At 41.2% G+C, this 23,917-nt stretch overlaps 1 pseudogene; it reads left to right on the forward strand.

The window, feature by feature from the left end:
* Nucleotides 1–17,506: 17,506 nt before the first annotated feature.
* Nucleotides 17,507–23,248, forward strand: LOC132226735 (U2 small nuclear ribonucleoprotein auxiliary factor 35 kDa subunit-related protein 2-like; annotated as a pseudogene).
* Nucleotides 23,249–23,917: the final 669 nt, after the last annotated feature.

Genomic DNA, 23,917 nt, shown 5'->3' on the forward strand with positions numbered 1-23,917 from the left:
AAAGAGTTTCCAAAAAGTAAACCCATCTAAATCATAGAAAGATTATAACAGGGTAATTCTGCTATCTGGTGGCAAAACACATAAACAACAAGAGCATGGAATGGGATTCTAAGTTCCAAAATGGGTCTAAGTTTTTATTACATTTTTTTTAAATGACAGAATTTCTAATCTGAACTAAAAGCAAACTACTTAAATTTTGTCAAAGAATCATTAACATCCAATATAATAAAAGGCTAATATGCTAATTGTCCCCTCAATCAGGAGTTCAACAGGGAGTTCGCCCAGGGGCAGGACCAGCCGGCCAACCGCCCTCGGCCCCTCTCCTCGGCCCGATGGATAGGCCAATCGGGGTGGGCCAGCCGGACCTCACCCATGCACGAATTCGTGCACTGGGCCTCTAGTTAGAGAGAAAGACAAGAAAGGAAAAGAATAACTACCATTAAGTACTGTGTGCCAGGTACTATTAGGGATCTCACATTCACTTTCAGAGAAAATTTGGATCACTAAAACTTTTCTTCACCAAAAAAAAAACCCTCCAGAGAAATTCAATTGCTACAAAGATAAACTATTCAATTTGCCATTGTGATATATAAATGCCAGCTTTGACTTAGTACCATACAAAATGAATTTTAGATCAGGAAGAGATCTTAAACACCAGCTAGCCTGGTATTCTCAATTTACAGATGAGGAGAAAGAATCCAGGGTATTGACTTGAACAAGATGATATAACTGGATAGAGTCAACACAAGGTCTAGATTCTAAGTCTCCTGACTTGAGAACCAATAGCATTCTCTCCTTTCTCTTTACTGAGAAATGGTAGCAGAGTTGCCAAAGACTGTCAACCAAGGCCTATTTCACCGCAGGTTTTCCTCATTGAGTCTATTTCTTCCACTTGAAAAGGAATAATAGGATACATCAACAGTGAATTTAGTATTGTTTTCCATACTGAAACACAACAAAGTCTTAAATCCTCAAAGGAGGGCTTCAGGGATTCCTTTGTGTGACTTCCAGCCTGGGTAGCTTGTATATTTCATACCCAGGCGCCCTAGTACAAAACAAAGCCTACACAATGGTTCTCAAAGTGTGGTCTCTGACATGCAGCATCAACATCAACCGAGAACTTGTTAGAAATGCACATTCTTGGGTCTTATGCCAGACCTACTGGATAAGAAGCTCTGAGAGTGGAGCCCAAAACAATGTATTTAACAAGCCATTCAGGTGATTCTGATGCACGCTAAAATTTAAGAACCACTGATCTTCACAATCAACACAATGACCACGTTAACAAACTCTGAAGTGATTCTTTATCATACTTAGAAATGCCAACTCACTTGGTGAATGTTTTTTCTTACATAACTTTGGGAGCATGGCACAAAACTTTCCTGATAACAATCATTTCAATTTGCTAGTGGGAGTCCATTCCTACCTCTATTTGAAATGTTGAGTTTTTGTTTTGTTTGCTTTTGCTTTTTTATTTATAACCAGAGGCCCGATGCACAAAGATTTGTTCAAGAATGGGCCTTCCTTCCCCTGGCTGCCAGCACCGCCTTCACTCCGGCCAGAGCCACCTTTCTGCCTTCACTCCAGCCCAGAGCCGCCTTTCTGCCTTCCCACGCTGCCCAGAGGCCTGGAAAGGGTGGGGCACTGCATAACACCTGCATCATTGCCATGGTGATGACACAAGTGTCCCACCCCACTGCTCGGCACATGCATATGCAAATTAACCCACCATCTTTGTTGGGTTAATTTGCATACTCACTCCTGATTGGCTGGTGGGCATCACAAAGGTACTGTCAATTTGCATATTTCTCTTTTATTAGTGTAGATGAGTATTTCTATCAATGTGGAAATGATCAAAAGACGGGAGGAACAATTTCAAGAGCAGAGAGAGTGGACAAGAGACATCTCCATTGCCCTCTCTTTCTCTTCCTTTTGTACCTCCTCTCATCATGCTCAGCCACAACCATCACTTCAACCACTATTGGCCTTGACTCCACTGAATGCTGCCTATATGACCCCTGTCCCTTCGGCTCCCATAACTCCCACCTCTGCTTGCTTTGCCTCCACTCTTTCTCTGCTATTAACTCTACTTTGTCTGTCAATTTGACTGCTTGGTTCCTTAGCTTCCAAAGACTGAGTTTAATTCAGTACCTATAAGAGACTTAAGGTCTAGTTAGATCCATCTAATATGAAAACAAAAAAACAAAAAACAACTCAGGAATAGGAAAGGCTAAATAAATTATTCACTGTTCTACAGCTTTTTCAATTAGATCAATAAGATTATATTATGTCTTTTTTTAAGAAGGTTAAATTATGTATCTTTTTTTTAAGGAATACATGTCATAACATTTTTTTAATCTTTCTACCCCACTTACCCAGCCTCCCAACCACCCTCCCCTGACAACTGTCAGCTTGCTCTCTGTGGGTATGCCTCTATTTTGCTTGATAGTTCATTTTGTTCAGTAGATTCCACATATGAGTGAAATCATATGGTATTTGTCTTTCTCTAACTGGTTTATTTCACTTAGCATAATACTCTCCAGGTCCATCCCTGCTGTTTCAAAGGGTAAGATTGCCTTCTTTTTTCTTTATGGCCGAGTAACATTCCATTGTGAAAATATACTACAGCTTTTTTATCCACTCATCTTCTGATGGACACTTGGGCTGGTTCCAAATCTTGGTTATTATAATTAATGCTGCAATGAACATAGGGGTGCATATATTCTTAGCTTTCTTGCCTGTGTCCAGTTTTTAGCCTCTCAAAACTAATTTTAAATTCTTCTTAGCTTAGGTTCATCAAAACAAATGCTTAAGCCTACCTTTTATATTTTCAATGAACGATTCTTGAGAATAGTCAGAGTCCTAGGGAACTAAGTTCGCCTGAGACCTTCTTTGAAGTTATCAACATTGGTTCTGATGGTTTAATCCAAATAACATTATTATTATTTAGCCTATATTTCAATATCTTTACAAATATATTTCTTCTTTCAACATTTAGTATGTGTCATGGGCTATTCTAGGTGCTGAAGATACAACAGGTAATAGAATCAGGTAGGGGAAGGGGTTGGGGAACCTTTTCCTCATGGAGCTTACGTTCTAGTGCAGTGGTTCTCAACCTTCCTAATGCCGCGACCCTTTAATACAGTTCCTCATGCTGTGGTGACCCCCAACCATAAAATTATTTTTGTTGCTACTTCATAACTGTAATTTTGCTACTGTTATGAATCGTAATGTAAATATCTGATATGCAGGATGTATTTTCATTGTTACAAATTGAACACAATTAAAGCATAGTGATTAATCACAAAAAAACATGTAATTATATATGTGTTTTCCGATGGTCTTAGGCGACCCCTGTGAAAGGGTTGTTTGACCTCCAAAGGGGTCGCGACCCACAGGTTGAGAACCGCTGTTCTAGTGGAATGCACAAAATAAGTTATAAAATAGTATATTAGATGACAGTAAATGCTAAGGAGAGAAACAAAGCAGGAGTAGAGAATACAAAGGCTAAATTTTAGATAGGGTAATCAATAAAGGCTCATTAAGAAGGGCATATTTGAATATATTGGGAACTCCCATATGTTTTGCTAAAACATGTGTTTGACATGATTAACTGTTAGACGTCCTGTTGATTTCTAAGAATTACCGAAAACCATTTGTTTAACCATACACTCTGTAGTTCTCTAGGAGTTAACATCAACCTTATTAAGTTTCATTTTCCTGACTTTCCTCTGTACTTTCCCAGAATCAGTCATTTCAGAGATACCAGTAAGAAAACAGCAAATACTGGTATATATAAAAATAGATAAAAAAAACAATGCCACATCAGACACTGGCAGAACTATTTGTTTCCCAACACACATACAAAAAATACCATGGAAGGTACTATTAAATAAACAGATTATTTTTCTTTGTGCCCTTACCCATTGAAATAAAAATATCAGTGTCTGTTGTTGTTGCTGTTGGTACAGGCAGCTTCACAAGCTCCTAGAACTCAGCAGCAAATGGTGAAATAGACACCTGAATAGCAAAGAAAACTTGTGGGAGAAAAAAAAAAAAAAAGGATGAACCTTTAAAACATCCTTTGCAGAGAGCTGTAATCACCTTTTAGTCCCAGCCTGAGCTAATAAAGACATAACTTACTTACCAAAGCACCTTAAGTCAGATGCAGTGTCTGTGTTGCCTGGTGGATGTCTTTTTATGTCACTTTACACTTGGTTCACACAGGAACCAAGTAATTTAGCCAAGGTCACATGCCAAGAGCTTCTGTTCTTGTCTATTTTAAAAGTAGAAAACAATGGTTTCCCCCTTCTTACTCTACATGCCAGAATCCATTGTCCCTTTCTTAACTTCTCTCCTCAATTCTGCAGAAAACACTTAAACCGCTTTAATAAATTGTTTCATGTCCAATCTCATTAGTGACTGTAAAATGACCAGAAATATGGGGCATCCTTGTTAGAAAAAGAAGTGGGGGGGGGGGGGAGAAGGGGATGTTGTGGGGATACTGGGTAAAACAAAACAAAATGAAAACAAGCAAAAAAACTTTATATAGGGTAAATAATATCTTTGAATCTGACTTCACAGGATCATGCACAAAATCTGATGATTTATTCAGTTTTGTTTGAAGAAGATATCCAGTGATGAGATAAAAAATTGAGCTATATAAGCTCTTCCAAATAAGCTATATTAAAGAATCTATGGGTTGCTAATTAAGCTTCAAACTATGCTTTTGTGTAATAAAAAATCGTTTTTACTTTCTTTCCATTTAGCAGTTTTTCAAGATGATTTCTTCTGGCTCTTACTTGTCTTACTACACCAAATTAGAACTTACCTCCTAGAATTCTTTCTCCATCCCTGAATTCTCTCCTTAATTATTTCCTGGGTTTTAGAATCAGTTCTGGATTCAAATTCTGTCTCTTTTAATTATGTGCTAAGTGGTATATGTGATTTGGGCCAGTTATTTACTGTGCTGAAATTCACATTATGCTCAAATGGCAACAAATAGTACAAAATCTCTTTAAATGGTTATTTTGACAATTAGATAATAAGTATAATATAGTCATTGTTAAATCAATGTTAGTTTCATTTCTTCCTCATCATAAGTTTTCTGTTTGCTTAAAGTTATATTTCTTATTACAAAAGTTTTATTGGGTAATTATCTGTTGGGGAGCACAAAAGACTTGGTTGCAAAGTTGTAAGGAGGATATTCTGAGAAAAGGGAAGTGTGTGGAAGGCCGCCTGCCCTGTTTATCAGAATTCTGACTTAGGGGAGACTTAGGAGAGTGAGGAAGGTGGCGTCCCTAATTATTTCTTGACATTTCCAAACAAGTCTGTGTACGTGCAGACCCCAGGTGTTTACTGGAATCCTTATGCTTAATCCCTGGATTGCCTAGAGGACAATGTAAACACGTGTATCTTCCCAAGATTACTCACCCTACTGATTGTATCTAAAGATAAAAATTCCAATAAAGGCTAACAAGGCTGGCAATCGAGGCTGCCTGACTTCTTCAGCCAGGCCGTCCCTTAGCCGTCTCCCCCACAGTGAAACTGTGTCAGAGTAATCTGTTCAGCCATCATTCAGGGGCTGCTGGTCAGCCCCGGCAAGGCGGTGGGTGCACCACGTGAGAAGCCCCGGCAATTATCAAAAATGTGGAAATAGAGATAACTAAAATGAAGAAAGTTTAGATTATTAATATTCCTTACAACCAAAGATAATTAGGTTAACAGTTTGTACATATCTTTCTTATCTTCTATAAGCACATAGAATACTTACTTTTCTTTAATTAACATAACTCATTATTGAAGTGAAACATACAAAAATGCATAAATCAATGAATTTTCACAAAGTGAACACACCTAATATCATTACTCTTTGATGTGCTTTTGGACTTAACAGTAAATCAGGATCTTGACAGTGCTGGAGCCAGGCTGTGCAGACAGATCGCCGAGGGTGGGTCCAGCTCCTCGGTTTCCCAGTGAGTGACCTGGGATCACCTTACCTTTCTATGTATCAGTTATCTCATTGCCCAATAGTAACAATTTCCTCGATTATGAAAGTTAAATTAGTCAATGTAAATAATTTACTTAGAATAACGTGAGACATAGCATTCCTCCAATAAAGTATGCTATTGTTATTAAACACTATCTGGGAAGCCTTTTCTCTCACAAAAATTACTGTTCCCCTTTGTAACTGGGGTTCTTTTTTTTTTTCTTGAGGAATTTGGTTAGCTCCCTTAAAGTCTTCTCTGCTTTCCTCATATGCAATTAGTTAAATGGAAAGTTATGGCCATTCTCAAATAAGCCGCATGTTTCCATTGGAGGTCAGGCTCTCTCACTGGTACCAAGACAGCCAAGTGTCCCCAAATACACCCTAATCTATCTTTCCAAACCTAAATCCGTCTGCTCACTTCTATAAGCAGTCCTATCAAGCTATACTCATTCTCATTTAAACATGTCTTGTCCATTTCTACCTCTGGCTTTGAGTTAGGATTTCCCTGTCTTCTTGAAATGCCTTCTCCTAGCATGCTTTCAAACTTTCCCACACCCCTCCAGGTAGAGCTTGCTCTCACTTCTGAACTCACTGTCGCCCTCACTTGGCAGTCATCGTGCACTGCCTTAATCCCAGTAAAGCCCATCCCATGCATATATGGCACTTCACAGCCTACAAAACGCCTTTCAAAATATCTTTTGATCCACACAACAATCTGATAAGATAATAAAGCTGTGACTATTATCTGCATTTTCCCATCAAAGAAATTTATCATGAAAACACATCCATTCCCTGCCTAGAATGCTAACTCTTCCAGACCAAAGACATTGCATTTCTCTTAGTTTTCTTGTCCATAAGTCATATTTACTCTGGAATTGATCTACTGCCCAAATCATTGTTATCAATAAAACTATAAAACACTTTTGAGTGCCTTTTACATATCTGTTGGTTAGACACATATGGTTACCATTTATGTATTTAACAGTATATTGAATGTTTGCTGTATGCCAGCACCACGCTCTGTTTTGAGATCCCAAGCCAGGCGCCTCTTTGTTTACATGCTATATTAAGGTTATGTGGAAAAGTGCTGGGTTACACGCCACATGTCCTAGATTTGAGTACTGCCTCTGTAACAGACATGTAGAGCTATCTTGTGCATCTCTGAACATCAGTTTCCTCACCTACACTATGGAGATAATAATCTCTTATCTGACCACCTCACAAGACAATTATGTAGATCAAATAAGGTATGCAAGTTCTTTGTTTGCTTAATGAAAACATAAAAGTATCCATGTTATGCAATTAAGAGATGGTTCTTCCCCTTGTAGTCCCACAATCCCTGTTGAGAAAACAAACACACACAAAATGTATGTAAGAAGACAGGTTACAATATAAAATGGCATGTGCTAAGTGGCAGAAAGTGCAAATGTATAATAACCCAGAGAGAACGTGAGAAGGTAGCATTAAGCTTTTAAACTCAGAAGATTTAAACATTATTCCAAATCTTAGTTTGTCCCCTACTTTATTAATGTTTAAAGTGTGAAAATATTCATTCTTCTTGCGGGAATTAACTTTTAACCAGAAATTGAATTAGCTAGTTGGATTCTTTAAAAAATGTGTTAATGCCCTGTATTACTGTGGAGGCACCTTACCCAGGTTCATTTCCTTCTTCTACACCTATTCCAAAGGAACTGCAAGAGTTATTGTCCCCCTCCCCCTGATTTCTGAGGTAAGAAGAATAGGAGAAAATGTGAGGAAGCTGCTCTTTGATCTCCGTGCACATCAATTACAGGTAATAAATCCTCCTGCACTGGAGCTCAGACAGGATCTCCAAAGCACATGGACTTTTCCTATTAGACAATATAAACCAAATAGTGACTATTTGTTGTTTAGATTTATTTTGTGAGTAATGTAACTGAAAAAACAACCCAGCATTGAAGGATGTATCATTTTTAATCTCAGCACTTTTAGCAACTGCCAACACCAGATAGAGTATCTTATTGCAATAATTCAAGGATTTCTCTATTAGTTTCTCTAAGCCCTTAAAGCAAATGAAGCTCTTATGATATAAAACACCTTCTTTCTCTATTTTTTTTTTCAGCTCTCAAGCCTAAATGCATTTCAGGGTAGAATTTTAAATGAATGAGATAAATGAAATTCTATCTAACTGTATTAATTTTTGACACTCTTTTTATGATTCTTTTAAAAAGAACATAGAAACGAATTGCAAGTCTGGCTGCTGTACAGTCATGATGAATAGCATGCTACAAATAATATTTTTTCAAACTTTTGAAAGACCAATTTAGATGTTTAATCTCTTAGGTGGGTTTACAAACACCCTACAATGATAATTGACCAAGGAGCCTGTGAATGAGGTTTCTTAAACAAAGAAAAGCACTCGTATATGAAAGGAAGCACTTTCATACTTTTTCTCCCTATTGTTTAACCTTTTGTTCTCACCACAAATATCTACACGTAGGTCTTATCTCTGACCTTGAGGAACCGTATGGCTTTATCGAAGCTTACTTTTAGATCACAGATGACCTTCAGTTGATATCATTGAGCTCTGACCTGCCTCAGTGATCTGCTCACAAAAAATACATATGCTGAACAGTGCTGGTGTGTGCAGTAGGGGTAAGTGAATTATTTACAAAAATTTGAGTTGACACCTTTTATCAAATGTGGAAAGATGAAGACAAAACAGCTGCTATTGCTGTCGTAAGCAATCTGCTGGTGATTGAATAAAAGTGTCAAGAAAATGGCTGCTTGATGGCCTTTTGTTCTCCCTCATCCAGCTTGATGTTAGTTTGAGCTGTCAGTTAGGAATCACGGCAGTGTGATTTATCAATAGACTGAGTGACCTTCTGTTTTAGCTGGTGGTAGGACTGGAAGACAGCGCCCTCTACTGCAAATACACAGCTCTTCCTCCTAGTGTGCCATTAATCTAAGCGAGTGGCTTGCATTTGCTGGAAGCAACTCACCCTTATGATAATTACAGCTTTTTAAGTTTTGTCCTGTATCAATTGCTTCTACACATTTATTAAAAATTATTAAAATAAAAAAACTTCAAGCATATTTCTATACCTTCCAGCAAATTAATTTACAAAATCAGTATTTCAGATAAAATGCTTCCTCCTTGCTAATTAAACTGCAGAATAAGGAAACATTATCTTTGATAGCAAACTGAATCTTTAAATAGTGTTTGGATTACATTGATATTATTAACCCATCTGTATTAACTCAAATTACTTTATAGTCTCTATAAAAAGAAGGATTTAGACTTATTTTTCTGCCTTATAATATCGTGGTCTCCTCAGGGAAAGATATTATTCTCAATCAGAGCTTTGTGGGTCCTTGAGTGATATGAAATCATTGTGGCCCAGCACCTTACAAACGAATATCCCTACTGTCATCATGTAAACATATGCATTTCTAAAAGTAGGACTTTCTGATTTAATGGATATTTATTTGATCCCAAACACAAATAAGATGAAAGTAAATTATGAGGAAAAGGATATTCTAGCAGCTATTGAAAAGGAAATATTGAATATATTTAAAAGAATTAAAATAACATCTGATTTCCAATAACACATAATCTTTTAATGTTCAGATTAATTTGCTACAATGTGCTACAAATTCTGGTTCTTTAAAAACTGTTAGATATACACTATTTCAAATACATTTATTTTATCTCTAAAGTATTTCATAATTTTCATTTTAAAATCTCGTCTTGTATTTTTAAATCAGACCTGAACCACCATTGTGTAGGTATTATTTTGCTGGTTGTATCACAGACTTCAGGACTTAAAGATATTTTCTAAAGCTGCCTCTCCGCAGTCTCTCTTAGATGTGGTTTTCATTGCACCACAGATTAGGGCAGGCCGGGGGAGGAACATGAAAAGATGTGCTTCCCTATTTCACACCATTTCCGCTTTGCACTCCATGCTTTTTCCTCCTCGGTTTAATTATTAGGTGGTTGCCTCCCTCTCACTCAGAGAGCGAGCTTGGGCTTTGGACCTCGGTTCCTTGCATGGCTTTGACTTTTCCTCTCTCTCCTGATATACATACACACCATGACTTGTTCATAAAAGATCTGCAGCAAAGTTGAATAATATGTAAATTTTATGTTGTAATGAATTAGGTCCTAAGATCTTTAAAGGTCAGACACCTGGTATAATACATCACATTTTTTAATATCAACTGCAAAATAACTGTAATAAATTTTTCCAACGCCACATCCTCACACACTGTTACCCACAAGGAAGCACCAAAGGAAATGTGTCATTTGTCAAAACATGCAGGAAAACTGGCATGTGTACAAGTCACTTTAAAAGTAATGCTCAGGTTAGAAATAGCTTTCCAAATGAATATTTTGTGGTTAAACAAAGAAAAAACAAACTAGTGCTTGACTAAAAGCATCTCCTGGTATGTAAAAGAATAAGAAAGAAACAACTAATTCTAGGATATGTGATAAAAATAATTTTAATTAGATACAGGATAATGTGTAATTTATAAGCAAAAAAAGCCTTATTTGTTTATCTTTAAGGAAAAATTCAACTGGCATGGAAATTTAAGCATGGATGAGTGAATGGGCTGTTATAAAATTGTATAACTATCTGAGTTATAGAAATTTTATAGTTGCTATTAAAATAAAAATATTTATTTCTTTTATAATGCTATTTGCAAGTTTCAATTAAAAGTCTCTATTATAGGAACATTTCTGTCAGCAAAGGAAGGAAAAGAGATTTGCCTGTGAATAAAGCAGACTTTGGGGATTAAAATATGCAAACCCACATAAGTACTTGCTCCCATTTTCATCCACCCCATGCCCCTATTCTCCAAAGGTGTATTTTTTTAACATAAGATACAGCATGGAGGGACCTAGAAAGTATTATGCAAAATGTAATAAGCCAGCCAGAGAAGTACAACTATCACATGGTCTCACTCATATGTGGAATCTAATGAACAAAATAAACTGATGAACAAAATAGATCCAGTGACATGGAAACATGGAACAGACTGACAAATATCGTAGGGGAGGGGGGAAGAGATTAACCAAAGAACTTATATGCATATAAGCATAACTCCTTGGTGAAGGCCTGGGGGGTGAATAGGGGTGTGTGGGAAGGAGACATCTGTAATACTTTCAACAATAAAGATAAATTTGAATAAAAAAAGATACAGTGGAATGAACAGATAGTCAGAAATGTTCACCTTTAGAGTATTTAATGTTGATCCAGACAGGTCCCTGATAGGGCAATGCTATTGAAGGCATGTCCTTACAATATACTATATTGTAAGTGGTTATTTTACCTACACCCCCTGGAGCTGATATTCTGGTGGGGGGGTGGTTGCAGAGATAGACAATGAGCAAACAAATAATTAAATAGCTAGCATGGCAATAAATATTCAGATAGAAATTGAGAAATACCTGAATGAATTTATCCATGTAAGTAGTTATTGTGTTTTAAACTGGAATACGCTTAAAGAAAGACTGATCACTTAAACAACCCATTGTATTTTTCTAACATTTTCTATAATGGTTCTGTTGGCACATACATATGGCATCAGTCAATAGTTGCAAAGTGAAGTGGCAATTTTGTCCATGTCATTAAGAGGCACCCCATGAGTAAAAAAATTAAAGCCAGCATAGCTTTAGTATTTGAAAGTTCTGGAAAATTGCCAAAATCCCCCCCCCCTTTTTTTTAATACATATACACAAAGTTAACCAAACTATTCATAACCTTTATAGCCAGATCTAAAGTGAACTTTCTAAGCTGAGGAGAATGAACTCCACCCCCATCCTCTCCCACCCTCCCCCACCCAACACACACACACACACACACACACACACACACACACACACACACACACAGCAGCTGGGCACTGTGTTTTTGATCCCAACCAATCCAATGCAGAGCTCAGTAGACAAACTGAGGAGCATAAGGAGATCAAAAATCAACCTCTCGGTGTTTAAATTAGTTTGTTCAAAATGGGCAATGAACATGAGGAAACTATTTAAAGAAAAGAAATGTACAGTAATCTAAGGAAAACAATTTAAAGTAAATTGAACCCAAAAGAATGTTTTAGAACATAACATAATGCTCATGAAGGTGTGTAGTAAGAACATGCTATTGTTCTTACTACAGGAGTGTCAATTTTGTTTGTTTTCTGGAAAACAATTCCAGAAAGTAGGTCTCTGGTAAACAATTTGGCAGTGTGACCCATTCATTCTTTTATTTAACCAATGTTTATTGAGTGCTTAGCTTGTGCCTGACAGTGAACAAACACAAAACATAAAAAATTCCTGCTTTCATGCAGCTGATATTCTGGTGGGGGAATATAGACAATGAGCAAGCAAATAATTAAATAGCTAGCATGTCACATGTTGGTAAGAGTGATAGAGAAATGGTTTTAATTTGCAGGGAAGGGAGCAGCGTTATGTGGTTACTTTAGTAGAACGGTCAAGAGTAGCTTTATTGAGAAGGTAGCATTTGAGCAAAGGCCAGAAAGAAGTAAAGGTTATCAAGGGGTGGCACACAGCCATGATTCATCCCAGAATTCTACCTAGACCAAGCTCCGTGCCATCAGATTGGTTTACTGCCAGTAACGAAGTTGGGGGAAAGCCCACCTCCCAATATGCTCTCTCCTGTGATGAACATGTGGCAGACCTGCTGCCTGGATAGCCCTGTACTAGAGAACCCAAGCCTGTCTTGGGCAATCGTGCAGGCACCTAGCAGCCAAGGACGCCCAGGGCCCCTGGGGAGCTGCCCCTGTGCTGACAGGCTGCTGGGCCAAGGCACTAGAACACCAGCAGGACTGGGCTAGTGTCTTGCTAGCCTCTAAGTAGGGGAGCCCAGCCCATTATCACACCCCCATGAGCACTTGGCCTGCTTCTCCCTTTCCTGTCCCAGTTCTGAGTGTTCTCTGAGGAAACTCATATTGGTACTTTTCATCTATCTTATGGAATTAGCAGAAATCAAAACCAGGTATATATCTAAAGTTATTCGCCAGTTATTTAAAACTAGGGGCCCGGTGCACGAAATTCGTGCACTGGGTGTGTGTGTGGGGGGGTGTCCCTCAGCCCAGCCTGCCCCCTCTCACATACTGGGAGCCCTCAGGCGTTGACCCCCATCACCCTCCAATCGCAGGATCGGCCCCTTGCCCAGGCCTGACGCCTCTGGCTGAGGCGTCCGGCCCGGGCAGCGGGGACCCACAGCTGCAGCGGCCACGCGATCGTGGGCTTCGCTTTAGGCCCAGGCAAGGGACCCCTAGCTCCTGGGACTGCCAGCCTCGACCGTGCCCAGCTCCCATCGCTGGCTCCACCCCTACTTCCTGCTATCACTGGCCAGGGTGGCAAAGGCGCCTGATTCTCCGATCATGGCTGGGGGGCAGGGCAAAGGCGGCCCCAGGGCCACCTTTGCCCTGCCCCCCAGCTCTTAGCTCCCCCCTGGGTTTCCGATCACTGTCAGTGGCAGGGGGCTTCTTCCTGCTTTCCCTTTCACCTCCCTGCATTGTGCCTACATATGCAAATTAACCGCCATCTTGTTGGCAGTTAACTGCCAATCTTAGTTGGCAGTTAACTGCCAATCTTAGTTGGCAGTTAATTTGCATATAGCCCTGATTAGCCAATGAAAAGGGTATCGCCGTACGCCAATTACCATTTTTCTCTTTTATTAGTGTAGATAGAAATAGCCAGTAAAAGGCAGAACTGTAACTTATATTCACAGTAAATTAGATATATGTGTGCATAGAAAAAAAACAGAAAATAAATTCATTAATGTCACAGCCATAGTTATGGAGCAGGTATCAGCAAATTATGGCCCAAGGTGCCAAATCTGACCCAAGGCTTGTTTTTGTAAAACTTTACTGGAGCACGTTCATGCACACTTGTGTAGCCTCTTTTGAAATACAACAGAGCTGAGGAGTTAAAGCAGAGATTATATGGCATACAAACCTAAACCACTGACTGTCTGATCCTTGACAGAAAAGGTTTACTTGCCCTTGGTCTACAAAGGTTTTGATTTTCTCCCTGTGTCTCTGTATATTTTATCTTTTCTAAAGATAAAAATACATGATGGTTATAGTCAGAAAAAAAGATAAACACAATCATGCATCACTTAACAAGGAGGATACGTTCTGACAAATGCATCATTAGGTACTTTTGTTATTGTGAGGAAATCATAGAGTGCATTTATGCATATATAGATGGCATAGCTCACTACACACCAGGCATGGTATAGTCTACTGTCCGAGGCTCCAAACCCGAATACTGTAGGCAATTATAATACAACTAGTGGTCTGGTGCACAAAATTCGTGCATGGGGAGGGGGGGCGTCCCTCAGCCCGGCCTGCACCCTCTCCAATCTGGGACCCCTAGGGGGATGTCCAACTGCCTCTCATAATCCAGGACCACTGGCTCCTAACTGCTCGCCTGCTGGCCTACCTGATCACCCCTAACCCCTCTGCCTGCCTGCCTGATTACCCCTAACTATCTCTGCCTACTTGATTGCCCCTAACCACCTCTGCCTTCCTGCCTGATCGTCCCTAACTGCTCCCCTTCTGGCCTGATTGCCCCTAACTGCCTCTGCCTCACCCCACACCCAGGACACAAGATTCCCTCCTCCAGCCAGTCACAGGCACCCGGGACCCGGGCTTCCCTCCCTCTGGCTGGCTGCAAGCACTCAGAACCCTGGCCGGATTTACCCAGGCTGGTCACAGCTTCAGGGGACTGTGGGCTTTGCCCGGGCTGTAGCCACAGGCACCCAGGACCACAGGGCAGGTGGCTTGTCCCTCTCCTGGGCCACAGCCACAGGCACTGGCATTCAGGACCGTGGGGCGGGCAGCTTATCCCTCTCCCAGGCCACAGCCTGGCTGGTCCCCATTCCTCTCTCATGAGCTCATTTGTGCCTGGTTGGTCCCCATTCCTCTCTCCCCAGTGTTGGGTGTGAGGGCATGAGGGCGTGATGACCATTTGCATATTAACTCTTTATTATATAAGATAATAAAAATCTTAAAAGGTATGTTATTATCCAAACAGTATTTCTCCATTTCACTGGTACAGCAATTCAGGAGGGTATCCTGAAAGCGTAGTTGGGTCATCCAGGACTTCTCACTGTTTCTGTTGTACAATGCAGTGTGTGCTTATTGACATGCTGTAGACCCTGGGGCTCTAACTGTGCCAGATCACAAAGGTTTCAATTTGTAGCCTGCGACATTGATCCCAAGCAAGACTGTTGTCCAGTCCTTAAAAGCCTTGAAGCCTGGCACTGACGGCCTCCTTATACATGAAAGTCCTTTTGGGCATAGTTTGCAGAATGGAGGTTTCATCCATACTCTATATTTGCCCTGCAAGTAATGTTTCTCCACAACCAGCTTATCTAGGATTTCCAAAATTTTTTCAACTGCCTTCACATCAGCACTCACAGACTCATCACTCACTTTCACATTACGTAATAAATAACAATTCTTGAATTGTTTAAACCACCCAGTGCTGGCAGTAAATTCAACATCACAGGAAGGTCCAGCCTTTTCTTTCAACATCTCAATCGCTTTGCTTTCGATGTGATTGTCATGGTGCTGAGAGGTGCATACTTCTGTGTCTGGTCTTCAATCCAGGTCACTAGAAGTTTCTCCTAGCCTGACAAAGACCCTTCTCAAACTTTCCCTAGTCTTGCTGCCTTCCATGAATGCCTTTAACAGCTTCCATCACATGGTTTTTATTCTTTAAGATCATAGCTATGGTGGAATGGGACATGCCTGACTGCTGAGCAATAACCATCACTGATTTTCCACTTTCATAGTCCTTAATCACTTTTAGTTCTGTTTCCAGGTCAATTACTTGATGTAGTAACATTAACAGTAGATTTTGTACACCTAGAGACCATGATGAACAAAACAACATGGGATTAAATCAAGCACCAGAGAAAATGATGCAATCAAGAGATGCAGTAAATGAGATGTATGAGGCTTCTGCCAGTGCAATATGGCAAACTTTTTTTTAATAAGTAGAAAGAATACACTCTAAAATAATGATGAAAAGGTATAGTATAGCCCTGACTGGTTTGGCTCACTGGATAGAGCATCGGCCTGGGGACTGAGGAGTCCCGGGTTCGATTCCGGTCAAGGGCGTGTACCTTAGTTGCAGGCACATCCCCGGTGGCGGGTGTGCAGGAGGCAGCTGATCGATGCTTCTCTCTCATCGATGTTTCTGACTCTCTATCCCTCTCCCTCCCTCTCTGTAAAAAATCAATAAAATATATATTTTTTTAAAAAAGTATAGTATAGTAAACACATAAACCAGCAACATATTCATTGCCATTATCAACTGTTATATACTGTACATAACTGTATGTGCTAGACGTCTATACCACTGCAGTGCAGTAGGTTTGTTTACACCAGCATCACCACAAACACGCAAGCACTCCCAAATATCACAGCTACCGGTCACTAGGTGATAGGACCTTTTCAGATCCATTATAATCTTAATAGAGTCCCAGTGCATGAAATTCGTGCACGTGGGGGGTCCCTCAGCCTGGCTTGCACCCTCTCCAATCCAGGACTCCTCAGGGGATGTCCGATTGCTGGTTCGGGTCCGCACTTTTAACAGATGACAGCTTTATTGTTGTTTCTTTCTTTTCATACTTAAACCCATTGGAATTAGTAGGTATTCAAAGTGTGCATAAATTTTGAGGGGGCACCCTGTATATCTCTAGTCAGCAGTGGAAGGAACCAGCGGCGGGTATAGAACCCCCAGACAAGGAACCTCGCTCACTCCCCGCATGTCTCCCCACTCTACTTTCCACCTTCCCGGGCAGCAGGAGAATCAATGTTTTCTCTCATTAACTCAGAAAAGCATGTCCTATCACCCACTGCCCGGCAGGAGTGCGCTAGGCCCCGAGCAAGCGAGGCTCAGTCAGGACGGCCTTCGCTCATGGGCACCACCACCCAGAGTGCACATTCCTCCTCTGCAGTCACCCCAACTTTCCTGCTATTTCACTGAGAGGACGGACCTCCTCACCTCCTCTGGGTTCCTGACCTCGAACGCTGACCAAAGGCACCTCAGCGAGGGCTGCCCCACGCCCACCAGGTGTGTCTGTCTGCACCTGCTCCTGCCTCAGCACCTGCATTAGCCCCACGGAGGTGATCTCGTTGCTGCACTGGCCTCCGCGGGAACAGGGCATCTCCACTCCACCCTGTCACTGTCATCTCACAGCCACCCCGAGCACCCAGACATGCCCCAAACAACATGCGCATGCCAGAGGGAATGTGCACACATCGTGGGGGGGAGGGGGGGACGTAGGCATGCCGGGGTTGACAGAAGTGCGGTGGAGGTGCTGGGGGAACGTGTGTGCATCGCGGTCCAGGACTGTTGTGCACGCAAGTGGGTGACAGCACACTGGGGGACATTCGCACACGAGGGCGGGAGGAGAGGATGCACGTACCTGAGGCCTGCGCCTGTGCAGATCCACAAACCCATGTGGCGTGGCCAGGAGGATGTCAATCTGGTCTGCCACCATGGCTGTCCCTGTGATCACACACCTTCTGGGCCAGAAGGCGGGACTAGTGCAGCCGCTCCGCACTGATGGCCTACACGTGCTGCTTCAGCTCGGCCCGCAGGCTCTGTTTGGCACTGCTCACAACTGCCGCCACCATGTGAGGAGTACAGGCCGCTCTCCAATGGGCCCCACCTCCCCCCGCCCAGTCCCCAACGCTGCAAGTCCCTGCCCACAGGGCTGGGCCCCGGGTGGAGGCCTCTCTGCGTGCATGCAGACGCCCAGCTGGGGCCATGCCGGACAGGCCTCACCACCATGGCCCCACCCCCGTCCCCGACACTGCAAGTCCCCGCCCACCGCGCCTGCTGCGCAGGCAGCCTGCTGATCAGTTGTTACTGTGACGGCATCCCAACCAACTTGCATATTACCCTATTATAAGTATAGATGGGATCAGCTTCATACACGTGGATGGTTATTGACCAAAACGTCATTATGAGGGGCATTACTATATATAATTGTGTTCTTTTCTGTTGTTTAGACATATACTTTAAAATTATGAATGGTTATTATCAAACCCAGTTTGATCCTCAGCCCTTGTTAAATAGCTTATAATGTGGGCTATAAAATTGCCAAACATTTGTTGCTTGCACATATTGTACATTTCAGGCACCGCTGTAAGCACTTTGCAACTACTAATTCCCAATCTTCATAATAATTCTATGAGACAGGAATTATTATTATCCCTTTTCACAGATGAGGAAAGTGTAAAACAAAGGAGTTAAATAATTCACCCACATCACACGTTTGGACACTGGAGCCAGAATCAAATCCAAGGTGTGTGGAGTCAGGCTTCATATTCCAAATCCTATACTGTGCTGCCTTCTTGTGATTATTTAATTCTGGTACTGCCTGCATAGAAGAAAAATGTACTTTGTCCATGGCAAAAATTAGTTCTCTCAAGTTGACACTCAAAGTTTGAAAACTTTTACAGAGACTGAAAGAGGAAAGGGGTAGGTGGGAGAGAGGAAAAATGGGATAGATGTGGTAAGTTGAATTTTTATAGTCCAGACTATATTAAAAAGGGCATTCATGGAAAGGGATCTGGTGTTTTAGTCAGGGTTCCCCAGAGAAACAAAACCAATAGGGTGTGTTTGTGTGTATATGTGGGGGGGGGGGAAGGATGGTGAGGTGGGGACAGATTTATTTTAAGGGATTGGCTCAAACAATTGTGGAGAATGGCAATTCTGAATTCTATGGAGCAGGCAAGCTGGCTAGAGACAGACTCGGGGAAGAAGTGATGTTGCAGCCTGAGTCTGGAGGCAGAATTCCTTCTTTCTTGGGGGACCTATTTTTTTTTCTCTTAAGGTTTTTAACTTATTGCATGAGGCCCACCTACATTATGGAAAGTAATTTTCTTTATTCAAAGTCTACTGATTTAAATGTTAATCTCATCTTTATGCTCTAGCCAGTGTTTCCCAGTGTTTAGAGCATTGGCCCTTGCACCAAATGGTTGAGGATTTGATTCCCACACATGAGAGAGGCAACCCATCAATGAGTCTCTCTCTTGTATGGTAATAGGGAAACCCAGGAAGATGTAAAATCACTTACAGAGTGCATGGCACATAGTTAGTGGCCAGCATATGTCAGTTGTCATTATTTATATAAAAAAATAAAAGAAACAAATTAATTTTCCAGAAAAAAAATTAAGTAGTTAGGCATTTAGGGACCAGATTATGAAGGGCTTCTGTGCCATATAAGAAGTTTAAATCTTATCTAAAGGAAAGATAAAACTTCAGAGAATTTTAAGCAAAGGAATAAATCGTATGAGTTATATTTTAAAGAGACTTATTTCATAGCAGTGTGAACAACAGAATAGAGTAGAATTTTGAAAAGTCAGAACAATCAAAAGGAGGTAGCCAATTGGAAAGGTATTTGGGAGGTAAAATTGGCCGTTGTTAGGGAATTTAAGAAAAAGAAAACACTTCAGTGAAAGAAAATGCAGCATGAAAGAGAATTCTGGCTTAAGAGAGAATTTCTTACAAATAGGTTTATAAGTGGCTCACCAGGAAAGATCATAATACCCTTTTCTGGAGGTCTTTAAGAATGGGATGGAGACACCACTGTTTGGTAGCTGAAGGCTTGAGCTTGGTCAAGAGTTGATCCACTCTTTTGATACTATGATTTTAATGGAAAACCAAAAAGCAGACATTATAGTGTACAGATATAATATATAGTATTTGTAAGGCTTAAATCATATACATCTTCTTATACTGTTTTTAGTTACTTACAGAATGTTTCCCACTCACCTTTAAATATGCTATCATTCTCTGCCCATGATTTTTTTCCAATAATGTTTTCATTATGCCCCATCACTTTATGACAAAGACATTGCTGCATAGTGACTTCATTACTGTAAAGAAACAATGTGAGTTTAGAGCTGAAAAAAAAAGTATAATTAAAAGCATAAATTATGGCTGCTGTCAAGACAACAGACATTAACACTGAAACTCAGAGCATAATGCAGAAAGAGGTTAGGTTTATGCTACCTGAAATCATTTTGAACCTTGAGTGTTTTCTCTACAAATAATGTACCCAAAAGTTATTATGTTTTTTTGAACAAGGAAACTAGGTGAACTATATTGCCTCCTGTCTAGGTCTTTTCTCCTCTTCATACATGCTACCCTGATATTACAAGGTGTTATGAGAATGTATTCAAGGCCACTTTAGTGTAAAGTAGATGTCATTTTTAAAAAACCAAAGAAGTTATGAAGATAGGCACTAACAGAGATCTTTAGTCTTGTACAAAATCCAAGGAAGTTTACCCAACATCTAAAAAAAAATATGATGTTTCAACTACCATCTGCTAAGTAAAATCTAAGCTGTATCAATTCTTTAAAAGTCTGAGACAGTCCTAACCAATTTGGCTCAGTGGATAGAGCATCGGCCTACAACTGAAGGGTCCCAGGTTTGATTATGTACCTTGGTTGCGGGCATATCTCCAGTAGGGGGTGTGCAGGAGGCAGCTGATCGATGTGTCTCTCATTGATGTTTCTAACTCTCTATCTCTCTCCCCTCCTCTCTGTAAAAAATCAATAAAATATATATATTTTTTAAAAGTCTGAGACAGAGGGACATGCTTTCATTATACATTGTCCTCTCAAGCTAGCCTAATAATGAGGCTCAGAAAGCCATTTCCCCATTGTTAGCACTCAAGGACACTGTGCTTAGAGAGGAGATGTTTGAGTACAATTTTAGTCCTGGGAATTTTTACCAGACATGTTTTTATCTAGAATGGTAGGCCTCACAAACAGAGACCCACAACAGAGGACTGTGTACAAATAGAGGGCACTTAGCCACTTTATTGAGGGTTTTACCAAGGAAATCTATAATTTTTTCAAGGGACTATAATAGATGAGCTCTACAATTACCTACCACTCAGAGGTTTTCAAATCTATAGAAATGCGCGCGTACACACACACACACACACACACACACACACACACACACACACACCCTGAAAACTTTGACACTGAAAAATAACAAACAACCCTTCTCCAAAAAACTTCTATGTTTTCCTTTGTATGTGTATCTACATATACATTTCTATATGCCTATTTAAATAGATGTATGTTTTAAAATTTATTTTATTGTTGAGAGTATTATAGATGTCCCCCATCTTTCCCCCTTTGTCCTCCTCCACCTGGCTCCCACCCCCTCCCCAGGCCTTCACTGCACTATTGTCTGCATTCATATGCGCATATGAACTCTTTGGTTAATCTCTTCCCTCCCCGCCCCACCCCACTTCTCTCTGAAATCTGTCGGCCTGTTCCATGCTTCCATGTCTACGGTCCTTCTTCTAGATCTTTTTGTATATAGATATATATAGGTTGATATATGCACATATAGACTGTATATATAGTTATGTAGATGTATATATCTATATGATTCTAGGTATTTACATATAGGTATATAAAATAAAATAACATAGGTGGGCATGGTGGCACTGGCAACATGGCGGCCCAGAGATGATGATGCTCCCGGACAAACAGCCCCAAACAGTACAAGGTGGCCTGAAGAAGGAGAGATGAAGGAATCATGGGCAGGAACTCTCTTGCTTCAGAGACTCAGGGTCCTCACAGAAGGAGGAAAGGGAGGGAGCTTTTATAGAAGGAGGAGAAGAAGAAGAAGAGGAAGAGGAAGAGGAAGAAGGAGAAGGAGAAGGAGGAGGAGGAGGAGGAGGAGGAGGAGGAGGAGGAGGAGGAGGAGGAGGAGAAGGAGAAGGAGAAGGAGAAGGAGAAGAAGAAGAAGAAGAAGAAGAAGAAGAAGAAGAAGAAGAAGAAGAAGAAGAAGAAGAAGAAGAAGAAGAAGAAGAAGAAGGAAGGAGGAGGAGGAGGAGGAGGAGGAGGAGGAGGAGGAGGAGGAGAAGAAGAAGAAGAAGAAGAAGAAGAAGAAGAAGAAGAAGAAGAAGAAGAAGAAGAAGAAGAAGAAGAAGAAGAAGAAGAAAGGGGGGAGGAGAAAGAAGAACAACAACAACAAGAAGAACAAGAAGAAGAAGAACAAGAAGAAGAGAGGCTGTTAGAAATAGAGAGGCAATAGTTACAAGAGGAGTGGTTGCTGCGGGAGCAGAAGACACAAGAAGAATGCAGAACCAAGAAGGAAAAGGAAGAGGCAGCTAGAAGTTGGCAGGAAGAACAGGAGAGCAAGCTAGAGGAAGAATGGGAAGAAGCTCAGTGAAAACAGGAAGAGGAGGAGGAGCAGAAGCTGTAGGAGAATCTAGAACGAAAGGAGGCTGCGCAGAAGAGGCTAAAGCGGGTCGAAAATGAGCTGGAAAATAGCAGCTCTTTGCAGATCCTAGAACCAGCCACGGACCTGAGAATGATGGGGGAAGAGCGAGTTAACTGTCTGATCTGCAGTAAAACTGGAGCTTGCAGATTCGGAGACGGGTGTTCTCAGAAACACAATTTGCCAGTGTCAAGTCCCACCCTGCCTGTCAGAGGCGTGTTCAAGACGTTTGGAATGGAGCAGCGCCCAGGGGGTGCCCGCGACCCCCACACCAGCCCTGAGCGCAGCGAGGAAGAGGCGCACCTGAGGACGTGCTCCCCAAGGTCAAGAACGCGGGGAAGGTGATCCAGTTCCCGGCAGCTGCAACATGGAACCTCATCTGAAGGCCAGTGTGTATGTTCAGTGCCTGTGGGAAGAATGCCCAGTGGCCCTGTCTCTGTCTAAGGGCGGTGGTCTGCAGGAGGGCAGCTCGGTGCGAATTCTGCCCAGTGACCCGGTGGGAAATGGCCATGTGTGGTTTGTGTGAAATACGGCCATGCCCAAGGGGAAACACTGCAACTTTCTTCACGCGTTCGGACATCCCAACAATGAATTCGGGGAAGCTAATAGGGACCTGTCTCCAGATGGGTATGGCTCTTCCTTCGGTAAGAGCTCAGAGAGGAGAGAGGACAGGCCACCACCAGCACCACGGCAGGCCCAGGGGGAAGCCCGGTCTAGCCCTTTTCTGCAAAAGGAATGGAGAAGCTGAGAGGAAAAGGAGAAGTAGACACGGGGGTTGGAAATCTCACAGACACACAGCAAAAAGTCGTGAGAGGCACAGTTCACGAAGTAGAGAAAGAAAAAGGGACCACAGCCGGGCCCGGGCAGCGGGAGCTGGAGCTGGAGCTGGAGCAGGAGCCTGAGTCCCTCTGGGTCCAGGAGTCCCCATGGGAGGAGGTCAGGCAGTAGGGACAGAACTATTCATAGTCCCCAATCCAAATAAACTGATTTTGTTTTTAAATGATCGCATATGTTATTTATTATAGCTGCTCCATACTTAGAGGGCTCTGAACTTCAATGGATTAGCAAGTCTGGCAGAACCCTATGTCATCTGGAACTCTATTTTAAATAAAATACTCTTATTTTCTGATAATTTGTGTGCTTCTTTTAGAAAACCTAAATGTATAAATAACATGAATATTACTGTAATCCTAACCCTTAAAGATAACCAGTTAACACTGGAGCATTACTTGAGTCATTTTTCTCTACTTATGGGTATATGCACATTTTTCACACAAAGAACATAGATGGTGGCAGTTGAATGTGTTTTTTCTCATAAAATATTGTCATATTTTCTTAAGGCCTATTCTTAATGTTATTTTTACTCACTACATAGTGTGGATCTATTAATTTATTCAACTATATCACTCTTGTTGGATTTTAAGTTAGCTTAAAGTAACTTAAAGAATTCTGTGCTATAAACAAGCAATAAGTAAATAAAATAAGGTAGATATATAAAATAAAATTATGCACACTGATTCTCTGGTGTCTTAGAGCCTTTCTACACACATAATCATATAGAAATAATAAAATGGTATATCTTATCACAACAAGGAGTAATAATAATAAATAAGAAGAGGGGAGGAAACTTTTTGACATAGATTGTGATGAT

This window comes from Myotis daubentonii, chromosome 2 (genome assembly GCF_963259705.1).
Source record: "Myotis daubentonii chromosome 2, mMyoDau2.1, whole genome shotgun sequence".
Taxonomy (NCBI): Eukaryota; Metazoa; Chordata; class Mammalia; order Chiroptera; family Vespertilionidae; genus Myotis; species Myotis daubentonii.